We start from the raw sequence: 17,705 nt of genomic DNA, 5'->3' as shown, positions 1-17,705 counted from the left end.
TTCCAGCGTGCTTACGTCCTCACTCACAGGCACCCTGGGAAACTTCCCAGAAGGTCACCCATCCCAAAATTTCCCCAAGTCAAGCACGCTTAACTTTGGAGTTCTTATGTGATGAGCTACCGAAAAGAAGATGCACCTTCGTGATATGAGTAGCACCAATCAAATCTTTTAAGCCCTCTTCAACTGTTTAGTCCATTACAGTGTAGGTCTCCTGTTCATTGGGATGAAGTAGGAGAGAGAGCAGAATTGGGTCCAGAAATTATTCAGCAGGCCGCCGAGGTAGTAGTCAAGATCCGGGATAGGATGAGGACTGCTCAGAGCCGACAGAAAAGCTATGCCGATCAGAGAAGGAGAGATCTAGAGTTCGCTGTCGGCGACCACGTCTTCGTGAAGATAGCACCTATGAAAGGTGTTATGCGATTTGGAAAGAAAGGAAAGCTCAGTCCGAGATTCATTGGACCCTTTGAGATCCTTGACAGAGTTGGGACGCTAGCTTATCGTGTTGCTCTTCCGCCGAATCTGGCCGGAGTACACAATGTGTTCCACGTCTCCATGCTAAGAAAGTACATGGCGATTCCTTCGCATGTGCTGAATTTTGAGCTGTTGCAACTTACTCTGAACCTGTCTTATGAAGAGAGACCAGTGCAGATCTTAGACAGACAGGAGAAGAAACTTCGGAACAAGTTGATTAAGCGAGTCAAAGTCAAATGGCTCAACCATTCAGAAGAGGAAGCTACATGGGAGTCTGAGCCAGAAATGAGAAGTCGGTACCCTGAGTTGTTCGGTGAGTTCTAATTTCGAGGACGAAATTTATTTTAAGGGGGGAAGGATTGTAGAACCCGGATTTTTAGACTGCGTACAAGCCATGCATAATTCTATTATTTTAAAAATTTAATTGACTTCAGTGCATGTTTATTTTAATGCATTCCTTTGAAGTTAATTATTTCATTATTTCAGTTCAGTAGCTTGATTTTCAGCATTTCAGTAAATTCAGTGAGGCCGGACCGGAGTTGGAGCATAGAGATAATTTTAATATTTGGGAAATATTACTAGAATTTATTTAAGCTAATTAATAAGTGATTTTAGTGTAAAATAAAGTTTTTGGGATTTTTTAATTAAGTTGAGATAGAATAGTAAATAAGTTAGATAATTAGTTTCTTAATTCCATAAAATATTTATTGGATAAATTAAACACTAGAGATTTAAAATACAAGGTTTAAGAAAATATTTTTTTTCCTCCCCACTTATCCTCAAATTTTCGGCCACCATGATTTGTTTAAACAATTAATTTCCTTATCATCATATTATCTCATCTTTGAATTTAATTAGAAATTTAAGTCTAGGATTTTTGGGAGCAACATTTAATTAATTATTGGAGCTTTTCCTAGTCTAGATTAGCCAAGCATTATCGGCCACTTCATCAATCTAGCACCAACAAGCTTTTGTTATCAAACTTGAATTTCAAACTCAAAAGATTGTTGAGACTTGGCCACCCTTTATCCCATGTATTTTGGATCTCCCCCTCCATATCTAGATCACCCTCTCCCCTCTCCTTAATCTCGAAACCAGCAGCCATATTCAGTAGAAAATCGTGAGAAGCATAGCAAGAAATAGGCAAGAAAAATCGAGAGCAAGGAACAAGAGAAGCGCTTCACTCCTCCGCGTCGCGTCGTCGTTATTTCTTTTCGTTTCTAGTAAAAACGAAACCAGGCATGTCTATGTTCTTTTCCAAACCTCAATCAAGTCCTATGGTATTTTTATAGCATCTCATGGTCTCGATTTTTCAGCAGAAAACCGATTATTTGACAGCAACATCCTTTAAAAGAAATTCTGTGCAGATTTTGTTCTTGTGCTCCTCACGGTTTGCTTGTTTGTGTGTGTTCAGGTGATTGGCTCAACTCCAGGCTCCTAGGGCGACTTATATACATATAGTAGGATGCATTAGGACCATGTTGGTCCAATAAATCAAGCCCCACGCGTGCTGGAAACTCAGAATGACAGCAACCCTCCCCCTTGCATCTTATGTGCTTCGAAAATTCAGATTTGCTGTCAAGGGGATTGGATCTGATCTTGGCTGCCCTAAGGGCTCTTAGCCATGGTTGGATCACTCTCCTAACATGTCTAAGACGTGATTAAGTCACCCTTTTGGTGGCTTGGTCCATGGCTCCTCGGTTTTTAATAAAAACATCACAACAGCCCCTCCCCTTTCTCGGCTCTTGAGTTTTGACAGCAGGTTTGCATTTCGTTTTTGTGGCTTGGTGTGGATCTGGTTCGGCCTTGTGCCCTTAGCCACGGTCCATACCACACCCCAAGATGTCTAGGTCGTGCCACGGTAAATTAATGACCACTGGGACGACGCAAGATAACCCACGAAAACAAGAGCAGCGCCCCCTCCCCCTTCTCGGCCCTTCTCTTGTACAGCAGGTTTAATTCGAATTGTATGGTTTGGTGTGGATCTTGGTTGGCCTATGGCCCTTAGCCACGGTCCATACCGCACTCCTATATGTCTAGATCGAGCCTTGGTCAATCAAATGGCCATAGGAACGATAAAAGACAGCAAGCGAACCGATGCATCACAGTACAGATTTTTGGTGCATTCGGGTAGGAATTTCGGGTCTCTCATGGTGTGGTTCGAATTGTGGCTGGTCTTGTGCCCTTAGCCATGGTTCAAACCCTTCCTTGGGATGTTGGTAAGGGTCCCTGGTCGGTGGTGCAAGCCCCAATGGCCGGCGGACTCGAAAACGACGCAAGCAAAGCGAGTACGCAGCTGCTGGAAATTACAGCAACTTGCTGTGTTGATTAGGAGGCTTGTTTGAGTTCTTGGTTGGCTTCTAGCCTATGGCCTTGGACTGGACAGTGCCCCATTGAGTTAGGAAGGTCATGTTTTTGACCGTTCGTAATTCGGATCATTTTTGAGGTCGTTCGAGAATTTACGGTGCGATGTGCCAAATTGACTCTCGAAAGAGTGTTTCATGTTTTGGCCTCCATTTCACCTAGATTTCGACCCTCATAATTTTAGGAGCATAAATTCATAATTTTAAGCGTATTTTAATCATGCCGTCATGTTGGTTCAGTGTTGGTTCGGGTTGGTTTAAAGTCATGATTTAAATACGAGGTCGCTAGACGTATTGGTCGCATTTTAGAAATTTAATTGCATAGATTGGTCAAGAAAATTATATTGCATATTTTCATGGCATTTTTAGGTTACAGCGAGCCTGGGGATGATCCAATCCAGTTGGTGAAAATACAGGAATTTTTCTTTATGCCAGTTAATTATTTTACGTGCATTAAATAGAAAATTATATTTTTGAGATTTATGCGATATGGCTTGTGGTTCATTCACTATGTGGGAGTGATATTTTAGACGGTCGCCAGTGACCGATCAGTTCAGTGTGGTACCACCCGGTCGCCAGTGACCGGCCAGCTTAGTTCAGTTTTAGCCTCCCCGGTAGCCAGTTACCGATCAGATTTAGCTTAGTGCAGTGGCTACAGGCGTAAAACATAATCTCAACAGAAAATTTTACCAGTCATTTCAGTACAGGCTCCAAGGAGCAAATATTTTTACTGTGATTTTCAGTTCAGATATGCACGTAATTTAATTGCTCAGTACAGATTATTTTCAGCACATTCCATGAATATTTTACTTCAGATTTTACTCGTTACCTGCGATATATGCATGCTGAGTCTTTAGGCTCACTAGACTTGATTGTTGTAGGTGTTGATGAGGCTAGGGCTGAGGGCGGGGACCAGTGAGTCAGCTCGGGTCGGCAGTAGTGGCACCCGAGGACCTCAGAGCAGCAGTTACTATTTTTATTTCTCAAACAGTATTTTATCAGTTGTTGGATATAATTTTAAATTGTTATTTGTGGCAACTTTATTTTTTTCTTCCGCTGCGATATTTTAAACTTTGACTTAGATTTATCAGTCGATTTTATGAACGAGGCAATTTCAGTTATTTTAAAAGAAAATTTTTAATTTTCCGCAAATTTTCAAGCAAGTATTTTCGGGCCTTCACAACACTTGTAGATGAAGAAAGCACAACTGAACAGGTAAACAGAATATCACGACAACTATTTTACTGCTAAAGACAAAATATGATGATAATACCATTTTCAGGAAGCACTCAGGCCTGTTCTTCCCAGAAGGTACTGCATGAGTCATTGAACGGGTCCTCTCAACCTGCATCTCAAGATACTTCAAACCTGTACAGAGTTTTCACTTCAATACGATCTTATAGTGGCAGAAACATAGACATATTTCTAATAAAATAAAAACTTCGAATATCATCAATGCATTATAATATCGAGGAATAATGAAACAATGAAATATGGAAGACTTGTTGGACTTTCATGTTCACCAAATATCTAAGAAACAAGTAACCTGTGGCATTTGAAACTGGTGGTACCCCACCCCTTCATTGATGTCATGATATATAATTTGTGCTCTAGGTCGATCAATTAAAGCTGCATCTGGATTGACAAATACTGGACCATTTGGAAGTAATTTGGGATTCATTTGATATAATATATTCCACAAGGAGGACATCCAGGGATCCAAAGCCCCTTCATACCTATGAACGAAATGCCAATCATAAACCTTTTATGAGAATGAATAATTTAAAATATTCACATTAATTTGAATAAATGAAAATTAAAAAGTTGAATATCTTAAAATATGCAGGAAACAACATAAAGTGCACAAATCATCTGAGAGTCATTGTCACAGGAATAGCCAGATGAACAATTAGCATCATACTACAAGCATTTTGGCAAGTGAAAATTAGTACCAAATGACACAGCCATTAAAATACACCATCAAGACTAAAATTTCGTGTTCTACACATATATGGACTACACAAAACTAGAAGGTTATTCGAGCACACTAAACTTGACTTCATGTATAAGAGGAAAATAATTAGGTAGGAGGAGTGGAATTCCTAATGTTAGATGCACACTCCATAATTGCTCTGATATCCATAAAATGTTTATAATGCAGCGAAAATGTCCTATTGCAAACTGACACGTTTCCCTGTAAATTGATTACACGCTAACACCATTTGGACGTTGAATTTGCATCTCACTGGAATCCAAACAACATGAAGTGCTTTCATTTCTCATGTTTTATTGAATTAAACGGGGAAAGACCGTAAATTCCATATTGTAAATTTCATAAGAGCTAATGGTTAATCATCTAAAATCATGTGAATAAATATTGTACCCTGAAGGATGCTGATCATCTCCCAGACCTCTTTCAATAATTGCCAATGCACCAAGATCTAACAGTCGTTTATCGAGCTTCTTCGCTACAAACTACGACCAGAAAATCCATTTATGTCCTGGAATTAATAAGCAAGGAAAGATTATGGAAAAAACTTTTTGAAGATGCAATCTGTTAAAACAATTATGACGGAACTTTCCATTATGAGAATTTACAACCAAACATATGATACCTATCCAATAACAATACACCCTTGTAATATGAAAACAGGAGAACCAAAAATTTCCTCTATTTATGGCAATTGAAAAAAAATAAGATCAGGCCAATTATATCAAGAAGATCACTTTTTTTTTCATCATTATATTTAGAATGTTCAACAAAAAAATGCATGTTTACAGTGCGGAAGAAGGAATACCTTCCTTTAGAAATAAGTTCATGAATTGTAATAAGGTGTTGATCTAGAAATAAGGTCATAAGATGATTTAATAAAGTAAAAATAAAAACTTTACATTATATTTTTGGTAACTTGAATCACCCAATCCAAAAACGGCATAACAAACTCCATTACCACCCATGTGACAAATTTTTTTGCAGCAAAAACCTCCAAAACCCCTGCCAAATAATCTTGATTATGACGGATTAAAGCTAAGCACAAAAACAAAGAATTTATTATCATTAAACATAAATAAAACCTTAATAGAATCAGGGGCATCTCCTTGTCCTGTGGTTGACACCACAAAAATCACTTTCTCTTTTTTTGGTAAGTCACTCTGGCCAAGTAACAAATAAAATCAGCCTACAAAACATTTAAAAAAACTGAAAGTTGGTATGTTCTGAAATAACGAGTAGAAGTATACCGGATGAAACTCGTCCACAGAGAGGACAGAGACAGAAGGGCAACCGCGGCGCTCTGCCTCACGACCAACCTGCTCAGCAGCATCTATGGCATTTCCTGTTTCTGAAGCATACAATATCGGCAGATGCGTATTTAATTTCCCGTCCATTGTGCCAATCTGTTTTTGCATCATCAGATATTTTAGGCACAGGAGCTGATCGTTGTAACATTACTAAAATAACTAGCCAAAATACCTGCTTCTCGTAATCATTAATGATCCAAATAAAAACAAAGTAAGAAATTCAACACGTACATCATTGAGTAAATTTCAGATAAAGGTCAGTGAGGTACAACAAAACTGCTGAATACAACCATAAAGAAAAGTAAATAATAAGACAAGACACTCAACATATCAATACTTTCTGACTGAAGAACTCTTTTCCATTTCTAAATGTCAATTCTTAGGCACCCAATTGTGCTGCCCATATTAACCTAAGAATCAAAAAAGTTTCCCATAACCTTATTCTAACAACCAGATTTGGTAACCAATTCAAAATGGTGCTATTAAATTTTACTTCTTTTACATTGAAGTTTATCATTATTTCTAATGATATGATATTACTGATTCAAAAGAATATTATTTTTTAAGATCAACACATATATCATGTGAGGAAACAAATTGAGTTTGACATATTTATTTAAGCTTTGGAATCTCTGGCTTTTCATGGATCAAGTACAAATGTTTTTACTCTCATGGTATTGTAAAATCAGGAAGATTTAATATATTATTCTCATATATTAATGACACACGCAACGCGTGTGCCTCGGTGGCTAGTGCCATATTAATGTAGATTGATGAATAATGAAATTATTTAGAACTGTTAAAAAATAACATAAAATAATTCTTTTGAAAACATAATTATAAAACTGATATATTTATTCAGCCAAGAACCATCTCAAAACTGCTTGCGATATTTCTAGGCACAGTTTGCTCCCGCTTTTTGAGTTGTTATCTCATGGGGGATTACTGCTCTTGGGGGATTAGTGCTCTTGCTTTTGGGTATGCATCACATATATTAATCTTCAATCTCCACCATATAAAATCTGTTTATTATTAATGTTGTCAAAAGATAGTCTAAAATATTATGCATTTCAATTGCTCGTGCATGCATCATATCCTGTGTTCCCCAAGCTTGTTTGTGTTCTAAACATACAATATGCTCTTTGCTAATTGAAACAGCGCCTGGTTTGCAAACAAACCATAGTGGGAGGACACGGGTAAACGCTAGCTTGGTAAGGTGTCTAAATTAACATAGAATATCCATTGCATCCATCACCGGTTCTTGATTTTAAGCTTGCAAATCACAGCAAACACTGGAAGCGTTTATTGCGATATCGGGTCTCATCCAACTACTCTACCTGCTTCGTCTGCATGCTGGCGTCTTTAACAGCAGATTCGGGCCGACTTACCAACGTTAAGGGAACCTCAAAAAATAGTACCACAATTTCCAAGTTCACAATCTTTCGGGTTTCCACAAGGTTAACGTTCGTGTAATTCTGAACCAAGTGATTATCATGTGGTGAATATTAGAATCTTGGCATTTCTAAGTTGTAAGAAGTGGAAAATTGCAAGATTTTTGATAACTAGAGATGTTTCGTTGCTTCAAAAAATATCTATTTATTCTAGTAAAGCTTTGTGATACTGATGTGACAGATCGGTGACGGAAACAGAAATCTTCCGTAACATTTTGGAACACATCGTAGTTCTTTAAACCTCGCAAGTATTTATGGCGATTAGAACAATCTTTCAGGGGACATTTTAGTTCCCCAAACCTCCGATGGTATTTATGGCAATTAGATCGTGCAATTTACCCAAAAAGCGAATTAGTAGGGTATTTTTTCCCCTCCAAAAAACTAATATTGTAAAACAAATATTAGTGTTAGTAAGTTACACGGCAGATGGAAAGAGTACAAGACGCAAATCCAAGGTATCTCACAGTACCCCATATCTCTTATACAAGGTTTTCTACTACAAAATAACAAACTAGGCCATTTCTCGTAGACCCATTACCTTTTTAGCGCTTCAGAGTTCGTGATCCACCTCAGAAGAGTGCCATTCGGCTATCGCCAGAGTATGACCGCCACCACAAGCAACTAGTTTATCACACCACCGGCGCCGCCAATGCCTTTAGTAGGTGGAATTGTTATCGGAACTTCAGCTGGATTCCCTGTTGTCACCTTTCGTCCATATCCCAAACGTCCATGGTCCCCTCGTCCAAACTGCAAGCATCAAGATAAGTCAGATGTGTTTTGCATGACTGCCTTGAAAACCACTTGGATTCAAGTTAAACGTGAATTGGAAATAGAAAGTTTTGCTCATCTTGGGTTCCTGATTGAGTTTCAACACTCGGAAAAATGTACAGCAGAGAGAAAACGAAGCATTTATTGAGTGTTACAGAGATGCATTAAATAAATACCTTGTAATAACCACAAGAGGTGATGTTCCAAAACAGAAAAACAGAACTTTCCGATTTCAACTGAATTAAGTCGAATTGGTGAATTTTGTTCATCAATATTTATTCAAGACTATGTACATAAAACCTATATCAAATGGTCAGGGATAAAAAATATATAACATTAGAGTTGATGTTCCAAACATTTTTATTTTGTTTGCGGCTATCTACATTGTTTTTTATATTCCTGAAGGGCATATATTGATTGTTTATTTTTCTGAAGAGCATATACCATTTGGTGGGCTGAATGGCTGATAGTATGTCCATTTGATGCATAAAAAAGATGCATATATTGCTTGTTTATTTTTCTGAAGAGCGTATACCTCTGGGTGGGTTGATGGTACGTTCATTTTTTCATAAAAAAGATTAAAAGATGTGTAAAGTACTTACTGAATACATGCAGCCATCCCTCGTTAATGCAACGGAGTGAGTACCTCTACAAGAAACCTGGAAAAAAAAAACAGAAGTTTTTATATTTGGTTTTCCAAAGAAGCATGCTATAAATAACAAAACAAAATGTTCACATCATAAAATTGCCTAATTACTCAAAGGGACAAACCACAAAACAAAGAAAAGAAAAGAAGCCATTAACAGATATATTAAATTCGTAACAAGCATAGATATGTCAACACAGTCTTAAAGAGCAAAAGCTAGAATTTGGCTTAGTCTATACCCAAATTCATGATGCTATAAGAATGTGAGTTAAGGTGTTTTAAGTACCATGACACACATGCAGTCACGCAAAACTGATGTTACTCAATTTTTATGAAAGCAACGAAATGAATGGAAGGCTGAAGGAGCATTTCGTTTGTTGCATTTTTATTTAAGTCATTACAAATTTTTAATATAAGAATCACAAGGATGCTGATACATGTAAGAACCTGAACAATGTCCTCGCCCACTGCATTTCGTTTGTGAAATGCACCTACTGCAATTAACCTAACACTATCAAGACCTTGCACTCGAACTGGGGTCGAAATTTGCTTTCTGTAGATTGATTGACGTTAAACAAGTGTAAGCAACTTACTAAGATACTTAATCCAATGAATGCCAGTAACAGATAAGAAAAAATAAGAAAAGAAATAATATATTTATCACAGACTTCAGTAAACCAAACATACATGTCTCCAGGAGGTCATGGTTGACCCCATGTCCATACATGTCCTTCTCGGGTAAGAACAACAGAATGAGTTCCACCAGCAGCTACCTGTGAGGTGAAAAAGTTAGGACTGTCACCGGTGAATCTGACTAGTGGCTTGGCGCATGCGTATTGCATATACATTAGAAAATCAAACACATGGCAAAAACAGTCAAATGCTGCTTCTTGGGTTGATAAAAAATAATTCTAAGTCTTTGGGGCCAAACATGAATAAATGTCGATGGTAATCATAGATCATCTAGAAGAATAATTATCAGCTATGCTTGATATTGAAATGTTTCATTCAGTACAAGTTCACTGCAACAATTTTTTTGATATTAATTAACCCAATTATCCGAGGGGAATGAAGTATTAAAATGATTATTTTCCATGCTTAAAACTGAGATACGGAAGTTTAACCACCTGACGAACAGAAAGTCTTGGCACACATCGCTGTGGAATGATTATATCTCTTCTGACAGGTTTGCCCATGTCTTCTTTCCGTTCAGGTTCTTCACCACACTGTCCATACTCATTCCCACCTGCACCGAAGAAGGTTCACCGTTCAGAAATAAAAGGAGCTAACTCTACTTTTTAGTCCACATATGAATCACGAAACTATCCTAGCACGAGATCAAAATTTCCACTTATTAACCACAAATAACTTTGAAAGCTGAAACTTCAACATTTTCCACTCTCACTTGGCCTCTGTAAAATGTAAACACATTAAAAAAAGGTACTGAGCAAAAACAGTAGACGTACCCCATGCATAAGCTCGACCTTGTTCATCAACGGCCAAGCAATGCCAGCCACCAATAGCAGCCTATGATCAAAACCAGAACACTTTACTTACAAAGAATGCCAAAGTCTACACCATTGTCAAAAAAACAAATAAATAAATAAGTCACAGAAAAGAAACCATGAAACACCTGAATAATTTTGACATTGGCAAGTGCCTTAACTTGGCTGGGAACATTCTCATTTTTGGTTTCCTGTGGATGGCCCAGTGTTCCCCTTTGATTCCAGCCCATGTAAATAACTAAATCATCACAAGCATCAAGCAAACAAGCACACTATCAAACACAGTATAGACATATCATCAAATACAGTAAAACCAAGATAAAGGAGTTCAAAATTAGAACCTTTCCGTCATCACATATAGCAAGGGAGTTACGGCTGCCGGCCACTACAGAGCAAACGTTGCTAGAACTCAGAGCAGAAATGGCACAAACCCATTCTTTCTCCTCACTGTTTCCAATTCCCAACTGCCCATCTTCTCCAGAACCCCTAAAAAACCATTGAAACCTAGATAAGAGTGAAAATTGAGAAAGAGCATGTAGGGTAGACTGTAGTTTGATGAGGTAATGGGGGAGACCATGCAATAACAACAGTTTTGGAGGCCATAATTAGTGGGATGCCACTGCACCGGCGGGCTTCTACGACAAGTTCTCAAAGAACGTGTCTCTCCCAATTTTGGGTAGTTTTCAACAGTGATTTCAAGTTGAATTGAAGCGCGTATCTGACTCGGAAACCATCTTTCCATGGAATGGATGATACTTCCAGAAACAAATTCCCAATATATTTTAGGAGTTTCTATCAATTTTATTATTATAACAAATGTAATTCATACAAAAAATATTTAATTTAAAATTTTAAACCTAATAACTTTATTTAAAAAATCTTAAATTTTTAGGGAAAAAAACATATCAAGTTAATATATTTATATTATGATTTATGCGTATGAAATATAATATAGAGATATATGTTCGTATACATAATTGAATCACGAATCTTTATTCATTGATACAAACATAAAAATTTAAAAGTATTTTTAAAAAACACAAAAAGTGAGTTATAGCTTTTATATAATAATAAACCTAATAAATTATGTTGAAAATATAATATTAAAATGTGTATGTTGAATGTTGAATGTTGAATGTTGAAAATTAGGTAAAATTAGGTGTTGAATATTGAAAATTAGTGTGTGATGATGTATGTAATGATGAATTTATTTTTGGATTATGTGTAATGAAACTCTATAAATAGATCTCTCATTTGTGAAGAAAATAACAATTGAGTAGAGAGAAAAATATTATAAAGTGTGTAGTTTGGTAAATTTTGAGAGTTTGAGATTTTTACTTTTTACCATAAATTTTTACTTTTTCACAACAATTTTAAAAATTTCTAATGAAATTTTTTGCAATATAATGATTAATAAATAAGGTAACAGAGAAAGAAAATATGGGACTTTGATTTGGTGAGATTTTTATATGAAACAGAAAAATATTTATTTTATGGATTTTCACACAAAGTTTTTCAAAAAAATATTATTTTAAACACAATAAAACAATTATCAATAAGTTGAAATATCTTATATTTTGTTATCAAAAAAAGATCTTAATTTTTTTAATTATATGCAATATTTTGAAAAAATGTAGAAAATTTATTTCATTTTTTTTTATGCCAATATCTCTACTATTTTATTAAAGATGAGAGGCACATAAAAACTGTCGAAGCGGACACCAATTTTTTATTGACCATTTTGCCCTTTTGTTTCAGCTCAAAAATATCTCATTCAAAATCAATCCACATCTCCAGCAAACCGTTCCACACAACTACGCACCACGATTCTCTCAGATATAATTGATTTACCTTCACAAATCGTCTCTACAAGGTGGATCTCCTCCAAATCCACGATCTCCTCCAACAAATACTCGGTTGAGGCCTCGACGAACTCAACACCACATCCATTGCACTCGATCGCCAGCCTCCTGTCTGTCGGTTCAAATTTAATTTTCCGGCCAAGAAATCATAAGGGTCCTTCCGTGATTGATGAAAGATTACTATGTTGTTTTTAGCTCTTTGATCCTCAAGTTTTCGAAGTGATCGGGATAACAAGGCACTACAGATTCTTTAATCTGTTTGCTTTGGATTTTGACTCGCATGATGAGCTAACTCCAGAATAGCCACAGATGCAAGTTTTTGTAATCTTTTTCATTTTATGTTCAAGCAAAGACAAGTTTCGAAAGGTACTTCAATTTGGTATTTTGAAAATTATCTGGTCCTCTTGCAGAAGATTCGAGTTACTTTACCAAGGAAGGTGCCGAGAGAACACAAGCTTGATTGAGGTAATGTATTTTTTGGTTGAATTTTGGCTTCTCATTAATTCGAATTGCGTTTAATGTCGGGCTGAAACGGCACGTAGTTGTTAATATGACAGCGTTCTTTTGCAATTTCTGGAAACTGTCTTGATCCATCAATTAAAGCAGTAATCGTTTGCGTCAATCTAATTTATTTCTAGATTCTAGAATTGCGATTCATATGGCTGACTTATGTTCTCAGTTCTCACATGTATTAAAATATTGCAGTTGTGTGTAATTAAAATGGACATTAACAAGATAAAACAAATCAAAACACAATGGGCAATTGACTACATATGACTTAACTATTCGGGTTTAAGTCATCTAGACGAATTGCTAGAACTTGGAGCAAGCGAAGGCAGACAACGGTTCCTACTTTGAGGAGGGAAAAGCAAATGAAGTTGATGGAGGAGAAACAATGGTGGGTTATTGTCCTTATTGTGCATAATGCTGATCACAATATAGAACATGCCTTTTGAGCCTTACTCTTCTTTTTCTTTTGCTTGTGTGGCTGGAGCACGACTTTGATAGCAGAAGATAACGAGGTAAATGATTGCAGCATGTTCAAAGAATGAAGGTACGAATAAAAGAAACTAGAAACTAGCATGTTGGGAAAATATATTTTCTTAACTAAAAATATATATATTTATCAGAACATTGAAAAATTTCTTAGTTTTTGTCGTTGCAAAAAACTCTGTACATGTAAAAATTGAAATACCAAAAAATTAAGAGCCTTAGAACTGCTGAGCTATTTAAACACCTCATGCATGGTGCACATATTCCATTGTAAGTTTTACGGTTCTCAGTTCTGAATAGACCGCCAACTTTTTGTTGCCTTTTGACAGTTCAAATATTGATCCCTTTATTAGGGAGGAATTAAAACAATATGTTAGATTGGTGGCTTCCAAAACCAGCAGAGACTTGAATCACTCTTTTCATTTATTTAGAAAATAACAGGAAATATGATGAAACTGTGCTTATACACTTGAAGGATGGTGCTATCATGCTAAATGTTTTGGTTCCATTTTCTCATCTTTTTCCTTTCTTTCATTTAGGCAGATGAGCTGAAAGCTGCAAGAGAAGGTTTGTTCTTCATTCCAGTCTATTAAATTTTCCAGAGGTTTGGACTGTCACATCCAAACTGAGATCATGGGTTAGGTTCGGGAGTCAGGCCAGTGGTGGTTAAATGCTACCCATTTAATCCAGACTTTGTGACATTCTGTTGGGAAAACATAATGGGGTAAATGAGTGCAGCATGTTGAAAGAGTGAAGGTACGAATAAAAGAAACTAAAAACTTGAATATTGAATCTCGAGAATACATTTAACTACATTCAGTGTAAGCAGGAGAACCAATCATCTTTCTCAGCTCCTCTCCCTGCACATTTGATATATGACATTATAATCATGTTCAGAAATAGGAGGAAGAAAAGATGATTTAAGTCTTTTTTGTTCAGAATAAATCAGGAAAGTAGATGGTAAAAAGAGCAGCATAGGTGAAGCCTCACCTGTATAGGTCATATGACTCGAAAATCAATTTATACCTGAAAAACACATAGTGGCTTATCTCCATATTCATTATTTATGAAATATTTAATAAATCATAATAAATACTTTATTCAACTTTCAAATCTTCTGGGAGTATTTGAAGAAGATGATCGATTATACTGGTATGCTTTCTCTGCAAATAAGGCTTGAACATTTTTTCTCGGTACTCTTACATAGAGGATTTAAATTTAGTGAAAACAAAGACGAATTTAGTATGCTTTTCTTTCACATTTGTAACTTTTGGAGGAGTGTTGACTGTCTTTATTTTGCGCTAGGGATAGTCTTATTTTGATATCATGTATTTTATTGAATCTATGCAATGAGTGGCCTTCCCATTAATAAATTATTCAAAATGTGATTTTTATGTTTATTGGACAACTAAAGGTGGTCACTTGATGATTTGTATACATTTTGTTTACTGAGTATGGTGATGAATTTTGTTAAAATTTTATCGAATTCAGACCTAAATGATTACAACAATTAATATTTTTTTAAAAAAATTTAGAAACAAAAGCTTATGTACTTTTTGTTTATCGAGGATGGTGATGAATTTTGTTGAACTTTAACGAGTTTCAAAAAATTTAAGAACCCTATATGAATGATAGAGATGTCAAGATTAATGTGTATAAAAAAAATCCAGTAACTTTGGCTAACTGATCTAAGATCAGTGATAATTCATTTCAAACAGAAACAGTGGTGCTGAGAGAGATCTATATGCCCATGGTTGCTAGATCCCCCGTTCAAATTTTACGCTCGAGGTAGTAGAGCCTTCAAGTTGTTCAATCTGAAGCCCGAGTTTTGTTCCTAAGGCCACAAGGTTTGGTATCTACTCTTTATGAATAATAATGTTATATTTGAGTTCTGACGAGGACATAGTAGGATGGTCGAATATTAACATCTTAGTTGTCTCATGAAGATTAAAAGGGGAAGCCAAAAACCAGCCTTCAACATTAGTGGCCTATTCACCTACTATACCAACTCAAACATTCATTAGATACATTGTTTTACTCATAATTGCCTTTGTCTTTTTTTCTCAAAAGCTGAAGGACAATGGTTGCAAACAAAACGTTTGTATAAATCGCATACTCAATTCAATGGATTAGATATACTCGCCCTCATCTTCATCTGGTTTGTTTTTAACAATCAAATAGTTTATGTTCTATGATTTATTATGTTACTTTATATTAGTGGTCATATCAGATTCATCTGTTCGTTTTGATCTTGCAGGTGAGATAATATATTTATTACGAGCTTCAAGATCTTATGATCTAATCTCTCACATATTATCAACAGATTCACTAAATCATTATATTAGGACTTCTTATACATTGTTTTATTATAATCTTTAGAGATAAATTGTAATAGCCTAGCCCGGTGAACGGTACGGTTTAAGTCTTTATTGTTTATTGGGTTATTTGGTTAGATGTTTATAGTTGTGCTTTGGGTTATAGTATAGTTGGTATTATTGTTTGATGGTTTGGTTGATATGGTTGGTTATAGTATTGTTGTTGTGTTGTTGCGGTTTGATTTTAGTAGCTTGGGATTTGTCTTCACTGTGACCAGACCGCACCCGCACTCTTGCAAGGACCGCACCCGCGGTCATGTGTTATGGATTTTGGTAGTTCTGCCTTTGCACCACCCCCGCGGTAGAGTTGGACCGCACCCGCGGTGTAGCACCGCACCCGCGGTGATTGCAGGACCGCACCCGCGGTCGTTTGTTTCAGGGTACAGTTTGAGGGTTCTGCCGTATCAGCGCACCCGCGGTGCTTGTTGGAGTGCACCCGCGGTCATGAACAGTAGAGGCATGTTCGAGATTTTAAGTGTACTTTTGGAGTAGTTGGATCACTTTTCTCCTTCTTCTTTCCTCCATTTCCGATTTTTCTCCCAAGGAAGCAAGGGTTTTACCATTTTCTTTTCTTTCCTATCTTCGATTTAAGCTTCTCGTTGGATTTTCGAGTTGAGATCGAGGTTCTTATTGGTGATAGGAAGCTAAGGTAAGCTTTTATTGTGGTTTATTATGGGTTTTGGAGAAGAGATGTTTTGGGTTGATTGTTATAGTTGGTTTAATGGATTATATGTTATGGATTCTTGGATATTGAGTTGTTGATGGTTATATTTATGGATTATTGTTGTAGGTGGTGTATCAAGTGTATAGTTTGGAGGTTGCTTTTGGTTTGTAAGTGGAATCTCATTCCTTTGCTCACATGATGTTATATGTATGGTATTCTAAAGGTTTAAATGTGTTATTCCCTTCAATTGTTCAATAGTTATGTATTGATTTCATTGTATATATAGTAGAGGCATTGCTATGTCTCAAATGTATTGTAAAGGGAATACAATAGAAAAGAAAGAGTTTCAAAGTATTGGTTTAAATGCCAAGAGAGAGTTCAAATGTTTTATTGGATTGATAGATACATAGTCATAGTATTGCATGCAATTAGATGATCATCGTCTATAGGCTTATATCCCTCACAGTTATCGATTTATATCGATGGGATATTTGCACCCACAGACAGAGATACTATTGATATCAATCCCCATAGCAAAGAGAAATACCATCACTATAGTTTTATTATGATATGATATGAAATGATATGTTATGTTTCAAGAGGATGGTATTTTTGATTTCAAAGTCATGTTTTACAGATTATGATATTGTTATGTAAGAGTTCCACTTGCTGAGTTTTATACTCATTTCAGTTATTTTTCATGTGATGCAGATAAGAGCGATCAGCCGGGACGTTGATGTGGGCCGGAGTCATATGCATAGTGGAGGGAAGTGAAGGCTATTTTGGACATGATCATATTTTGTATTTTTTGTTGTATCATTTGAATGATCTTGTATTTACTTTTGTTGGAAAAATATTTGTAAATGTTTTTATGATATGAAATGTTAGCCTTCCTTATTTGAAAGAAAAGTTTTAATTTCCGCTGTATTTTATTTAAATTGGGTCAGAGGTGTCACATAAATTTACATTTTGGGTGGTAGATTTTAAACTCAAACTTTCAAGATCTAGCAGAGTTCTTATATTTTTAAGACATTTTTTTGACTAATTTTTTTACTTCTTTTACATTGAAGTTTATCATTATTTCTAATGATATGATATTATTGTTTCAAAAGAATATTATTTTTTAAGATCAACACATATATCATGTGAGGTAACAAATTGATTTGGACATATTTATTTAAGCTTTGGAATCTCTGGCTTTTCATGGATCAAGTACAAATGTTTTTACTCTCATGGTATTGTGAAATCACGAAGATTTAATATATTATTCTCATATATTAATGACACACGCAACGCGTGTGCCTCGG

General features: G+C 36.0%; 1 pseudogene; it reads right to left on the bottom strand.

Moving 5' to 3' along the window:
* Positions 1-9,686: 9,686 nt before the first annotated feature.
* On the bottom strand, positions 9,687-11,170 carry LOC140816619 (ultraviolet-B receptor UVR8-like; annotated as a pseudogene).
* Positions 11,171-17,705: the final 6,535 nt, after the last annotated feature.

Source organism: Primulina eburnea, chromosome 16 (genome assembly GCF_022965805.1).
Source record: "Primulina eburnea isolate SZY01 chromosome 16, ASM2296580v1, whole genome shotgun sequence".
In the NCBI taxonomy this organism is placed as follows: domain Eukaryota; kingdom Viridiplantae; phylum Streptophyta; class Magnoliopsida; order Lamiales; family Gesneriaceae; genus Primulina; species Primulina eburnea.
The sequence above is the reverse complement of the archived record's forward strand: the minus strand, read 5'-3'. Positions and strand labels throughout refer to the sequence as shown.